We start from the raw sequence: 14,041 nt of genomic DNA, 5'->3' as shown, positions 1-14,041 counted from the left end.
ACAGAATAGTTTTGTGCATCTTTAAATTTGTTTTGCTTAAGACTATTCCTTCCTTTAATTTACTCTCCCTCTAATTCAGCTCTCCCTTCTTCCCTTTCCCTTCTATTTTACTATTGAATGGAAGGTATTTCTGTACCTAACTCTCTTTGTGCATGTATATTCTTCCTTTTAATTCGTTTAGATGAAATGAGGTTCAAGTGTCAACTGTCCCCTCTCTCCTCCTTATTTATACAAATAAGATGCTTACTTGTATAGTCTGTATGTGAGATAATTTTCCTTAACTTTCTTTTCCCTTCCTCCTCCTTCCTGCAATATATTCTTCTTCTGTCTTTCTATTTTTTTCTTAAGATCATCAAGACATAACAGAACTACTCCCAAGCCTTGTCTACTTGAACTCCTTCTATGATCTCAATGATGTTGGGTTCATAGGGGACATTTATATCATCTCCCCATATTTAAATATAAGGAGATTTTTCTTTTGTTATTTATCATTGTTCATTACCTTTTTTATGTTTCTCTCCTGTGTTTATACTTCAAAGTTCCTCTGCGGCTCTGGCCTTTTCATTAGAATCTCTTGGCAGTCCGCTATTTCTTTAGAAGTCTACTTTTCCTTGTAGTATTATACTCAATTTTACTGGATAAGTTATTCTTGGCCACAAAAGCCCATATCCTTTGCTGTTTAGAATATCATTATTCCAAATTCTCTGCAGCTTCATAGTGGTTATGTTAAATATGTAATCCTGACTGTGTCTCCTAAGTACTTGAATTTTTTCTTTCTGGCTGCTTGCAGTATTTTTTCTTTGACTGGAAATTCTGGATTTTAACCCTGGGATTTTTCATTTTGGAATTTCTTTCAGTAAATGACTGCTGGAGTCTTTCTGTTTCCACTTTGCTCTCTAGTTCAAAGAGCTCTGGGAAGTTTTCTTTTTGGGATTTCTTGAAAAATCATTATCTTGTGGTTCAGTTGTTTCAATCATATTCAACTTTTTGTAACTGCATTTTGGGGTTTCCTCAACCCGGAGTTGTTTGTCATTTTCGTCTCCAGCTCATAATAAAGATGAGGAATTTGAGGCAAATGGGGTGAAGTGACTTGCCCTGGGCCATACAACTAGTAAGAATTTGAAGCCAGATTTGAACTCAGGAAGACAAGTCTTCCAGACTCCAGACCAAGTCCTTTCCCCTGTGCCACCTAGCTATCCTCTTTTGGACATGGCATTCCAATAATTTGGTAACTCAACTCTTTTCTCAGTCTGTTTTCCAGGTTTTTTTTTTTTTGCTGTGATATCTTAAATATTCTTCTATTTTTAAGCCTTTTAACTTCGTTTTAATATTTCTTATTGTTTCCTGAAATAATTGGCTTATATTTGTTCTATTCTAATCTTTAGGGAATTTGTTTTTAGCTTGGGCAAGGTTTGTACCTCTTGTGCCAAACTATTAATCCCCTTTCCAACTACTCTTCCAAGGCTCTCATTTCTTTTCCAACCTTTTCCCTCCTCAAGTGCTCTCATTCCATTTGTAAAAAACATTTTTAGCTCTCTTATTAAAAAAATACCAAAACAACAATAAAAAAGACCCCAATAAACCCCTCTTTCTTCCTCTTCTAGGATTCTAGTTCAGTTTGTGCCCAAGCTGTGTTTTGCTTTGAGACAAAGCTTTTAAGTGTTTCTGGAGTCCTCTTCTTGTGTCTTAATTATCCAACTGCGTATGTTATAAGTCATTACGGTGGGTTTTTTTTTTTTTTTTTAGATTTTTGCAAGGCAAATGGGGTTAAGTGGCTTGCCCAAGGCCACACAGCTAGGTAATTATTAAGTGTCTGAGACCGGATTTGAACCCAGGTACTCCTGACTACAAGGCCAGTGCTTTATCCACTACGCCACCTAGCCGCCCCTCCAGGGGTTCTTTTTTAGTTGCTCATTTTTTAATCTTCCTGACTTCAGACTTGATGTTAGGTCAGGGCCCTGTGGCAGTTTGGGAGGGAAGGTATGGGACTGATTCTTTTGCTACTTTCTCAAGATATTGATTGATTTATTAATTGATTTGTGTTCTCAGGTTGGGGATCCTCAAGCTTTCAGTGCTTCCAAAGTAGTCTGATCCCAAGGTAAAGTCTGACCTGGTTTGGGTCTAAGAAACTTAGAATGACACTGGCCTGGAAGGTTCTATGGACTCAGAGTGGCAGAATTGTAAACTTCTCCCTGACCTGGTATTCCTCTACAGGGTGGGCTAGCTATTGGAGGTGGGACTTTGTTTTGTGCCTTAGGTCTGAGCCACACCACTTGAGCTGCTATTGCTTCCTCCTTTCTCTGTATACTGTCAATGGCCTCCCTGCTACTGTCGTACTACTGTCGTTCCCTTCTTAACCATTCTGATTCTACAATCCAGAACTTTTGGCACCTATCACTTACAAATGCTGTGAGTGGATCCGGGTATACCCAGTTTGGTTCTGAGACCTCTTCTTGCCCTGGAGCACAGCCTACAACCTTGAGGTGTTCTGCTGGAAGCATGGATACTCCTGTCTCCCAATGTCTGAAAATTTGCCTGTCAGACTCCATATGCTAAGATGATCTGGACCAAGGATTCACTGGAACTTTTTCTAAATCTCATCAGAATTTGGTCTGGAGAATTTTCTAGACATGTGTTAGGAGGAGTTTATAGAGAATAGTTCACTATACCACTTCCTATCACTCTCCTAACCTAGCTCTGCCTCAGCCTGTCATCTTAGAAAATGAAGAATTTCAGAAAATATTTCTTTGATTTTCTAATGAAAAGAAAGATGTGGATCTTTTGAGGGAACAGAATTTGAAGAGTATATAGCAAACTGTCCCAACAAGACAGTGCTTTTGATCTTTAAGAAACTAATATGTCTCGCCTATAGCTAATCATGATTTTTCTAAGTGTAGATACTATCAGGAGTTCTCCATGGGATATTTTACTTTATCTGTATCCCAGCTAGAAGATCTGTGATAGCTACCTTAAAGAAAGCAATTTTCAAAGTAATAATCAAAGAAACTGCTATCTTTTAAATTATCTCAACTCTGGAATCTACCAGCTATAGCCAGTCGTGAAATTCTCAGTTTCAACTTCTTTCAGAACCATGTATATCTCCTTTAAAATTCAAACTGAACTTTGGTCAAGCTAAGGCCAAGTTTGTTTATTATTTTAAAGATGGGATATAGTGGCCTACTTAGAATCCTATAAAGAGGAAACCAATAGAGGGTTCCTGAGAGTGTTTGTTGCTTCCTTTAGTTTCTGGGTTGAATGAATGTAAGCTTTTATACTTCAGTAACACTCTAAGCTAAATGAGAGTTATATGCTGAACCATGCTAAGACTGACATGCTAACTTTGTTTAGTTTTTGTTTTCCAATACATTAATCTTACCACACTGGAATTTTCCCAACTGGCAAAAGATATTTTCTGAAATGTTAGTGCCAATGGAGGTTGTCACAAAAAACTGCAAAAAAAAGTAAAAAATTGGTGAAAGAGGAAATTGAAAGTACTTGGAAATATTAGAGTATTTGAACCTGACTTTCTCTTAAACATATACATTCATATTTAATTGGTGAAGAGTAAAGATATCTCCACACACACACACACACACACACACACACACAACACACACACATGATACTTGTCTGACATTTCAGTTGAAAACTGAATAGCAACTCATATTTAAGGTGATTGACTAATAAGTTTCTTTGGTGAAAATAGACAGAAAAGCACATTTAGAATTTTTACTAATGAACTTCATTACTGATAATAGTCTTAATTGCATAAACTGATGTCTTGTACACTTTTGAATCTGTGTTATACAAAAAGCATTTAATGCTGTTTCTCAGTAAGGATAAGCAGAATTGCCAAGGAATGAAATAGCAGGATCCATCACATGTGGTACATTTCCCCCAAAAGTTTGTATATTAATGGGCTGTAAAGTAAACTTTAAGATCCAAGCAATGAAAATTACTTTTAAGTTACTAAAATTTTTATTTATTTTGTTTTTAGAAGAACTTCATTCCTAAATATACCTATCCCTATTCCTTTCTCCACCAAGCTATCTCTTGAAACAAAGAATTTAAAAAAGGGGGAAAGAGGAGCAGCAAAACTAACCATTGTTTTGATCCTGTTGGACAATATTTGTAACTTTCTGTCCTCAAAGTCCCCCATGTTAGAAAGTAAGTATATTTTTCAGTTCTTCTCTAGAATCAAGTTTGGTCATTCTATTTACAAAGAATTTAATTAGGGAAACTAGGTGGTACAGTAGATAGAGTGCCTGGTTTGGAGTCCAGAAGACTCATCTTCCTGAGTTCAAATATGACCTCAGACACTTACTAGCAGTGTGACCCTGGGCAAGTTACTTCACCCTGTTTCCCTCAGTTTCTATAAAATAAGTTGGAGAAGTAAATGGCAAACAATTCCAATAACTTTGCCAAGAAAACCACAAATGGGATCACAAAGAGTTGGACACAACTAAACAATAACAGTGTTAAATTTTTGTTCTATTTATGACATTATGGATGTATATATTTTCCTGGTTCTCCTTATATGTCATCTTATACATCTCTGAATTCTGTATTAAGGCATAGCACTGTTTAATTATGTTTATTAAAATTTATCCAACCATTCAGTAATGTATATGCATCTATTTCTTTGGTACCACATCATGCCACTTAATTTTTTGGTGAATAAAGCATCTTTCATTCTGCCTTTGAACTCTTTGGAGTATCTCTGTTTGTCTGTCTGTCTATCATACACTCTCACAAGTTAGTGACTTTATTAATTAATTTTAAATTGGTTTCCAGAATGAGTCCAGCTATGCTACTAGTGTATTAGTGTTCCTATCTTCCTGTGACCCCCTCCCTAACATATTTCTGTCTTTTTGTTAGCCTTAACAAGTTTCTTCATATGAAGCAAAACCTCAGAGTTGTTTTAATTTTAATTATTACTAGGAATCTGGAACAATTTTTATATGGATATTTATACTTTTCAAATCAAAATATAAACAAGTTCTCATATCTTTTCACCTTTTATTTGATGGATATTAGCTCTTGGTTTTGTTTTACTTTAAATGTAAACATTTTAGAGGGCAGCTAAGTGATGCAATGGATAGAGCACTGGCCCTGGAGTCAGGAGTACGGGAGTTCAAATCTAGCCTCAGATAATTACCCAGCTGTGTGGCCTTGGGCAGGTCACTTAACCTCACTGCCTTGTAAAAAATTAAAAAAAACCCAAACATTTTTTTCTAATATTATAGAAAGAGGAAATGACAAATGCTGGAAGAGATGTAAAGAAAATGAGAGATTAATGCCCTAATAGAGGAGTTGTGAAATCATTCAGTAATTCTAGAGCAATTTGGAACTATGCCTAAAGGGCTATAAAACCATGCCTATCCTTTGACCTTGTAGTACCACTACTAGGTCTATATTCCTGAAGAGATGAAAATCAGGAATGAAAAGGACTTATTTGTATAAGTATATAGTAGCTCATTTCTGGGATGACTGAACAAATTGTGGTATATAATTATGACAATATTCTCCAGCTCTAAGAAATTATGGAATACTATCCTGCTGTAAGAAATGATGGATATCAGTGCAACAATCAGGGACAATTTGGGGCTGTCTGCAATGGAGAATACCATCTGTATCCAGAGAAAGAACTGAGGAATTTGAACAAAGACCAAGGACTATTATTTAGAAAAAAAAATCAAAATAATATCTTATTATCTGATCTTGTTATCTCTGATAGTTTGTTTCTTCCTTAAGGATATGATTTCTCTCTCATATTCAATTTGAATCAATATATACCATGGAAACAATGCAAAGACTGACAAATTGCCTTTGGGGGTGGGGGGAGGGAAGCAAGATCAGGGGAAAAATTGTAAAACTCAAAATCTTTTACGTAAAAAAATTTCAAGGAGGGGTGGCTAGGTGGTGCAGTGGATAAAGCACCTACACCGGAGTCAGGAGTACTTGGGTTCAAATCCGGTCTCAGACACTTAATTACCTAGCTGTGTGGACTTGCCTTGCAAAAACCTAAAAAAAAAAAACCCAAAATTTCAAGGGAATTAAATGACAAAAATCTGGTTCTTAAAAAAAAATGATGGATAGGATGTTCTGAGTAAAACCTGGAATGACTTAGATGAGCAGATGCAATGGGAAATGGGCTATATACAAAGTAATAGCAATATTGCAGCATTATCAGCTGTGAATAACCCTTCTTTTCTTAGAGGTGCTGTGACCCAAGACAGCTCCGAGGGGCTTATGATAAATAATTCTATCCATTCTCACCGACAGAGCTGTGGTATCTGAATACAAATTGAAGCACAATTTATTTTACGTTATTTTTCTTGAGGTTTCTCTTTTTTGGGGGGGGTTGGGAAGGCTAGGTTGACTTTTTTCCTGTGTTGGAATTTAATATTTTATTCATTTTTTCTTTCATTATTTTATTTTAAAATTTGTCCTTTAGCTGCATGCAAAAGCAAGTTTCAACATTTACTTCCAAACCTTGAGTTCCAAATTCTCTCCCTCCCTCCCACCCCACTTCTCTCAAGATGAAAACAAGTGGACGTGGCCCCGGCGCCCTCCCCCCTTGAGTCCGTGGAGGGTGGTGCTTGAGGGCCCAGGAAGCCCCTTCCAGCCCGGCCCCAAGCAGGCGCAGGGGGGCTCGGCCGCCGCCCCTCCCCCCAGGGGCTGCCTCCATCCCGCCCCCCCCCCCGCCCTCGCAGTGGCCGGCTCCTCCAGGCGGAGGCGGGGGCGGGGCGTGACTGCGGGGGGGGGGGGCGCCCAGCTGGCGGAAACAGCCCAGGGGCGGGGCCCGCCGAGAGGCGAGCCGGTGCCCCCCACCCTGCACAGCCGCGCCGGAACCGGGCCGCGGCAGTGCCCGGGGCCACGGCCGCTGTGCCCTGCGCGCCGGAAGGCGCAGGCTCAGAGCGAGGACACTGGAGGGCCGCGGCCGGCCCGCCGAGGCAAGCAGGGCGCGCTGGGGAGTTCTGTGCCTCCCTGCGGGCCTCGGCGAGGGCACCGGGGCCGGCGGGCGGCCCCCGCCTGGATGCCCGCCGCCGCCTTCAACTTGGGGAGCCGCCCCGGCGCAGCGTCCGCGCCGACCACGGGGCCGCCGCATCCGTCAGCCGGACCGGACCGGACGGGCCGCTTCTCCGCCCACAGACACAGAGATCCAAGGGACCCGGCCGCGCGGTGCCCTCCGGGGCTCCGCGGCCCGGGCTGTGCCAGTTGCGGCCATCGCCGGCGTGGCACAGGCTGACATCTCCACTTCCAGCCCACGCGCAACCGTCCTGACTTCTCCGGGGCGCAGGCCCGGGATCACTGGTGGGGGTGGGTTTCCAGGTTGTAGAACCACCGGCCCCCATGCTCTCTGCCATTCCGACCTGCCAGCCTGGGTCTTGGCTTCACCTACTCACTCGTTGAGAGGGTCACATTGGGTCATCCTTTTCCACCACCAGCTCTACACAGCCCCCACTACAATCCAAAATCTTTAAAATAGTCACAGACTGAATTGGGCCTCCTCAGCCTCTCTCCTTCGGCAATAATTAACCACAGCACCACTCCCCTGGGGAAGGGGAAACAGAAAACAAGTGACTTGGTGTAGGTTAAAAATGTGTAACCTTGAAAAATATTACAATAGTCGTGTAAAAGTAAACATAATCCCTCCATCCTCCCCATATACAAAGAAAGAGAAACCTCAAGAAAAATAAAATGAGGGGGGAAAAAAGTATGCATTAGGCTGTATTCAGACACCATCAACTCTGTCTTTGGGGTGCATAGCAAGAACTTGGGTCAATATTTTTTTTCCCACAGTTGCAATTGCTAGTTGTATTTCCCTCCATCCTATTCCTCCCACTCCCATTCTATTCTCTCTCTACTTTCACCCTGTCCCTCCTGAAAAGTGTGTTGCATCTGACTACCCTCTCCCACAATCCTGCCTTTTTTTAATCATCTCCCCACCATCCCCTTCACTCATCCCCTTTCTCCCAATTTTTCTCCAATTTTCTCCTAAAGTAAGATAGATGTCTATATCTAATTGAGTGTGTATGTTATTCCCTCTCTGAGCCACTTCCAATGAGAATAAGGCTCACTCACTCCTCATCTTCCCTCTTCCACTGTAAAAAATTTTTTCTTGCTTTTATGTGAAATAACTTTCCCCATTCTACCTCTCCTTTCACTTTCTCAGTATATTCTTTGTTCCTCCATTAACTCCATTTAAAAATATTTTATTCCTTCAAATTCAATACTCTCCCCTGCCTTGTCTATATATGCTCCTTCTAACTGCTCTAATAAATGAGAAGGTTCATGAGTTATCGGTATCTTCTTATGCAGGAATACAAGCAATTCAACATCATTAAATTCCACATAATTAGCCTGTCCCTCCACCTTCTCTATGCTTCACTTGAGTCCTGTACCAGAATATCAAACTTTCTGTTCAGCTCTGATTATTTCTTCAGGAAAGTTTGAAAGGCCCCTGTTTCATTGAAAGTCCATCTTTTCTGAAAGATGTTCATCTTTTCCAGGCAGTTGATTCTTGGTTGTAATCCAAGCTCTTTTGCCATCTATAATATCATATTCCAAACTCTATGAGTCTTTAATGTAGAAGCTGCTAAGTCTTATTCTTTCTGACTATAATATTTTTCCTTGACTGGGGAGTTCTGTAATTTTGCTATAATATGCCTGGCAGTTTTCATTTTGGGATCTCTTTCAATTTCTATTTTACCCTCTACTTCTAGGATATCAGGGCAGGCTTCCTGGAGAATTTCTTGAAAAAAATGACATTTAGGCTTTTTTTTTTTGGTTATGACTTTCAGGAACTCCAATAATTTTAAAATTATCTCTTCTGGATCTATTTTCCACATCAGTTGTTTTTCAATGAGCTATTTCACATTTTCTTCTAGTTTTTCATTCTTTTGGTTTTATTAGTTTATTTCTTGACTTCCCTTAGCTCCATCTACATTTTAAATAATTATTTTCTTCAGACAGCTGGTATCTCCTTTTCCATCTGGCCCGTTCTACTTTTTAAGGCATTCTTCTCCTCCCTAACCTTTTGAACTGCTTTTTCCATTTGACCCAAACTTTTTTAAGATGTTATTTTCTTCGGTATTTTTTGTATCTCCTTCACCAAGCTGCTGACTTGGTTTTCATGATTTTCCTGCATCTCCCTCATTTCTCTTCCTAATTTTTCCTCTCTCTCCCCCCCTCCCTTACTTGATTTTCATTTATTAGAGCAGTTAGAAGGAGCATATATAGAGACAAGGCACAGTAGAGTGTTGAATTTGAAGGAATAATATATATTTTAAATGGAGTTAATGGGGGAGAAAAGAATGTACTGGGAGAAAGTGAAAGGAGACGGTAGAATGAGGAAAGTTATTTCACATAAAATGCTTTGGATGCAAAAGCTTTGACTTTGTTATCTTCTTCAGAGTGTGTATTTTGATCTTCTATAAGACCAAAGTAATTGTCTATGGTAGGATTTATTTTCTTCTGTTGTTTGCCCATTTCCCCAGCCTATGATTTGGTTTTATCTTTTTGTTAAGGTGGGTCTCTGCTTCCTGGGTGGAGAATGCACTGTCCCAAGCTTTTGAGAGTTTTTGGGACAGCCCCTGGAACCTGCAAGTTCTCAATTCCTTCAGGGTCTTATGAGATTCTATAACTGTTCTCCTGGCCTGCACTCAGTTCTCCCTTTGCCCTGGAGGGAGCGTCTCTGCTCCTCTGCAGGTCATGAGCTCTGCTGTCTTCTGCTCCTTTTCCTAACACTGGGGCCCCAGACTGTGACCTAGATCTGAGTGTGGGCAAAGCAACTGAGTCCTGCCTCAGAAATAGCAGAGAGATCTCTGCAGTCTCCCTGGATCCCCTTACTGGCTGTGGGCTGAGCACTCTGGAGCAGCTGCTGGGTGGCTCCCCAGGCTGGCTCCTGGTCCCTGGGTCAGGGTCTGTGCTGAGGCCAGCACTCTGCTCTCTCTCTGGAGCAGCAGAGTTTTCTTGCTGACCTTCCCAATTGTTCTTGGAAATCCCTAGGCTGAGAGGTCTAGAAACTGCTACCACTGTCACAGACCCAGATGCTCCCCAGGTATTCAGGTGCCCCTTGGACTGTTCCTGGATGGCTGGAACCAGTTTGCTCTGGTGTGGCTCAGGCTGTGCTGTGGACCCTTTCTAACTAACTTCAGTGCAACCAACCCTCCCTGCAGCTGGAAAATTGTTTAACTCGGTCTTTTTGTAGGTTCTGCCACTTTAGATTTCCGTTAGTCTCATTATTTAAAGGTTTTGGAGTGGTTGGGGGAGAGCTTGTAGGAGTCCCCACTTCTCCACCATCTTGACTCTGTCCCTGGGTTAGGTTTACTTTCTTTTTTAAAAAAAATATTTATGGCAATGGGGTTAAGTGACTTGCCCAAGGTCACACAGTTAGGCAGTTATTAAGGCTGGATTTGAACTCAGATCCTCCTGACTCCAAGGCTGGTGCTCTATTCACCGCAGCACTTAGCTGCCCCAGTTTTACTTTCACAACATGACTATTATGATAATATTTTACACGACTATACATTTTTAATCTATATCAAATAACTTGTTTTCTCAATGGGGGGGTGATATGGGAAGAAGGGAGAGAATTCAAAGTTTAAAACTCAAAAGTTTAAAAACAGATGTTAAAACTTGTTTTTACATATAACTGGGGAAAAATAAAATAAAATGAAATGTCAAAAATAAACAGGGGCAGCTAGGTGGCACAGTGAATAGCGCACCTGCTCAGGAGTCAGAAGGACCTGAGTTCAAATCCAGACTCAGACACTTATAATTACCTATCTTTGTGACCTTGGGCAAGTCATTTGACCCCATTGCCTTGCAAAAATAAACAAAGAAACATTTTTACCCAGTTTGATGATCTCCTCAGACTTAGCTTTTCACTGTTTCTAATAATTAAATCTACCCTCAAAGGAAAAGTTTGTTATCATAAGGATATTAAGAAGACCCAGCAAACTGGTAAATAGGCTTTAAACTCATGATTTTAAAAAAGTAATAATGATGTCTTGATAAATCAATTTCTTTGTAAGTTTAGTTCTTTAATGGTAGGGATTTTTTTTAACTTGCTTTGATCAATATCTATGTAAGTTAAGGGGGATTTGGTTTTAGCCTCTGTTTCTGTACACCTATAACAACATCAGTAACAGATGATAGTTTAAAAATGTTTTTTGAAGGTTGTTCAAAATCATCAAAAAGCAAGGTACTCAGTTTTCTAGAACCATTAGAACCATTTAGAACAGATTCATCATCAGCACTGTCAACCCAAAACAAAACTTTGAAATAGAAGGTTGCTTACAACATGGCGGCACCCATGAGGCAGGGGTTATTCTCCCAGTCTCAGCTTCTGGGTTGGTGTTCTCGCCAGAGTTTCGAAATCTCATTCCATCCAGCCCAAGTGACCCAGCCTATCACTGTGATCCCAGTAAGGACCAAGAAGCGTCTTACACCCCCTATTTATGAGCCTAAATACAAAACTGAGAAGGAGTTTCGAGACCATGCCCGGGTAGCAGGGATTGTCATCCCCAAAGAATGTCTTGAGCATCCCATTCATTTGACCTGCACAGCTGGGATTTTTGATGCTTATATTGCTCCTGAGGGGGATGCTTGACTAACATCCCTCTCCAAGGCTGGCCTGAAGCAGAAGGCAGAGAAGCTAAAGCATGGTGTGGCTTCAAAGTTGGCAATTTGGAAAGTGAGAGAATATGATGATGATTTCTGAATCAAGACCTTCCCAGAAAAAGGTCAGTGGATCTTTGTTGAAGCTCATCAATGCCTCAGTACTTCAGATCATGACTGACTTCACGCCCTAGTAACAGAGCACTGCTTCCCAGAAATAGTGTGGGACATCCAACTTAAAACGTATGTTGAAGCTTTGTGAAATCTCTGGAACCACCAAGGGTAGTTCATGTTCGTTGCCCAAATATGGTGGGTAAGGGCAACATATATGGCCAGGTCACCATCCGCATGCACACTTGTCAGACCCTGGCTATCTATGATGGTTTTGGGTGGTTGATGTATGGACAAGATGTACCCAATGATGTGTTAGAGTATGTGGTATTTGAGAGACACTTAAACCCATGTGGAGCCTGGAGAATGCACGGCAAAATTGTCCCTGCTTGGACCCCTTCTAAAGATCCCATCCCCAAGATGGTGATGATCCTGGGTCCCAAACTCCAGCTATGGGAAGAATATGAAGAGATGATGAACGTGCAGGTTAAAAAGTCTCAGCCAACTCAGTGGCACAAGTAGGATGGGATGGGAAAGTCTGTTGATTTGGATTTGGAGCATTTCACAGAGCATCTGAAACCAGGTCTTCCAAATGTTATGACTTCTGAGAACAAAAAGAAGCCACCATTGGCCTCCTTTTCAGTTCAAGAAAGAGGAGCAGTTGTTTGAAATAAAACCCTGTCAGGGTTTCAAACTAAAAAAAAAAAATAGGTTAACCATGTATACCCTTGGTTCTCAGTTTTATTTCCTTTTTGAATCTCATTTGTACTTCTTGCCTAAAGCATTTAGAGATGTTCAGCCATTCAGTAGTGTCAGATTCTTCATGACCTCATGGATCATATCACATCAGGCTCTGCTATCCTCCACTATCTTTCAAAGTCTGTCCAAATTCATGTTTGTTCATTCTGTCAAACAATTTGGAACTATGACCAAAGGACTATAAAACCATGCATACCTTTTGACCTAGCAATACCACTACTAGGTCTGTATCCCAAAAGAAATAAAAAATAAGGAAAAGAACTTATATATACAAGCATATTTAGAACCATTCTTTTCTAGTAGAAAATTATTAGAAATTGAGGGGATGTCTATCAATTGGGAATGGCTGAACACATTGTGATAGGTGATTATAATGAAATTTTATTGTGCTTTGAGAAATAATGAGCAGGAGGCTCTCAGAAAAATCTGGAAAGGCATACACAAGCTGATATAAAGTGAAATGTACCATGTACAAAGGAGCAATGTTATTTTAACATGATCAATTTGCAGCTGCTTCCTAGGGCACTTTGAATTAAAGGTCCCACTGCTTTGGTAGAGTTTTGGGATTAAGCATAAACATTGCTAAACCCTTGTGGGTATTGACCAGAGGTGGATTGTTTAGCTCCCTAAACCTTGGTACTCTAATAATATGACTTCGATGGTATTTGTCTTTTAATTAGTCAACTCTGAGAAATTTTTTACCCTCCAAGTTAACTGGATGACTTTTTTCCTGCTGTACTTCTGTACTTCTTGTAATTTAATCCACCCAGCTCTGGAATAGTTCCAGATATTGTATCACCTGGCTCTGAGTTGTTTTGCTTCGTGAATGACTGAGCATCAAACTCACATAGCTGAGTATATCTAGTCTAAATACCAAGGCCATGCTTCGTATGTCAATCAGTCATCCAGTCACTGTTCCTGATCAATGAATGGGGATTGTTGTGGAGGATTCAAAATGAAAACGGCTTTTTTTAAAAAAAAAACAAACCCATGTTTGAATGATTAGTGGAAGTATCTTTTCCATAACCAGAGAATGTTCCACCTTGATTCTGGTAGTTTTCCTACCCCTGACAACTTTCTGACTTACATCATTAGGTCAGGTGACTGGAGCCACCATATTGGAAGTAGGAACCCTGATGATGCTGGTGTGGCCATCCCTGAGGAGTTTGAGATCTGTGATCGTTCCCAGTCTGCTTAGTCTTAAGGTCTATTTTGCTTCTCCAAAGTTGCCTTTTATCAATGCCTTAATGATAATTTTACTTTCAAAAGGTAGAAGAACCATTGAGGAAAAATCACATTCTGGACCTAGAACTAACTGATAGGGAAGAGCTAACTGGTTGCTAAAATAAAAATGATGAAAAACTTGAGGAATAGTGAAGTAAAAATTTTCATAGGGAAGAAAAGTTGGTAAACTGATATGTAACCTAGGTATAGTAGAAAATGTTTTAAAACAGGGGTGTCCAACCTTTAAGCACTTTTGGGTCTAATGGTCCAACAAAAACCTTCAAGGACTTCAAACCTATTCATGAATACAGAGCAACTT

General features: G+C 40.4%; 1 pseudogene; it reads left to right on the top strand.

Annotated features, from left to right (window-relative positions):
• The first annotated feature begins 11,180 nt into the window (after window positions 1-11,180).
• Window positions 11,181-12,261, top strand: LOC141518738 (large ribosomal subunit protein mL45 pseudogene; annotated as a pseudogene).
• The last annotated feature ends 1,780 nt before the right edge of the window (window positions 12,262-14,041 follow it).

Source organism: Macrotis lagotis, chromosome 1 (assembly GCF_037893015.1).
Source record: "Macrotis lagotis isolate mMagLag1 chromosome 1, bilby.v1.9.chrom.fasta, whole genome shotgun sequence".
NCBI classification, from domain to species: Eukaryota; Metazoa; Chordata; class Mammalia; order Peramelemorphia; family Peramelidae; genus Macrotis; species Macrotis lagotis.
Note: the sequence above shows the minus strand (reverse complement) of the source record. Positions and strands in the feature narration are given on the sequence as shown.